The sequence below is a fragment of the Stegastes partitus genome, unplaced genomic scaffold (genome assembly GCF_000690725.1).
Source record: "Stegastes partitus isolate 25-593 unplaced genomic scaffold, Stegastes_partitus-1.0.2 Scaffold1841, whole genome shotgun sequence".
Lineage (NCBI taxonomy): Eukaryota > Metazoa > Chordata > Actinopteri > Pomacentridae > Stegastes > Stegastes partitus.
Window position 1 is genome coordinate 126,493 of NW_007579572.1, and position 589 is coordinate 127,081.

Consider the following 589-nt stretch of genomic DNA (forward strand, 5'->3'; position numbering starts at 1 on the left):
TGAAACTCCAAAGGTGGCGCTGTCAGCAATTATCGAGTTATCGGGTGAGTCTACGCTTGCTCTGGCTCCAAGCCCCGCCACAAAGGGCTCATTCTAAGCAAACAAAAACGCAACTATTTATAGTCATAGGTGATTATCTGCTTATTAGAGCTTTAACTCATTAATCACAACTAATCAATGACAGAAACATTTTAACGCACCTTTCTCAGTTCTCTAATTCCTGGCACACCAGCAACACTGATATACACACTCCAACCCGGCAGCGGGCAGTAATGCACCTAAAGCTAATTTCCAGCAAATGTCCAGAAAATGTACAGGATGCACTCAGTGACATCAGCACACAAGAAAGTTTGATGAAGAGCATCGACTGGACGTATCAACCGGCCCTGAAACACAGCAGCAGCAACAACAACAAGACATGATGACAAAAAAGAAACCCTTCAAAACACGAATTAAAAAAAAAACAAAAACAGAAGTCATAACTCAATCCCAGTTTACTTTAGGCAAAAAGCAGGGTTCACCTGGACATGTGTGAGCAGTCCATCACAGGGCAAACACAGAGACACTGACAAGCAAGCACACTCACACC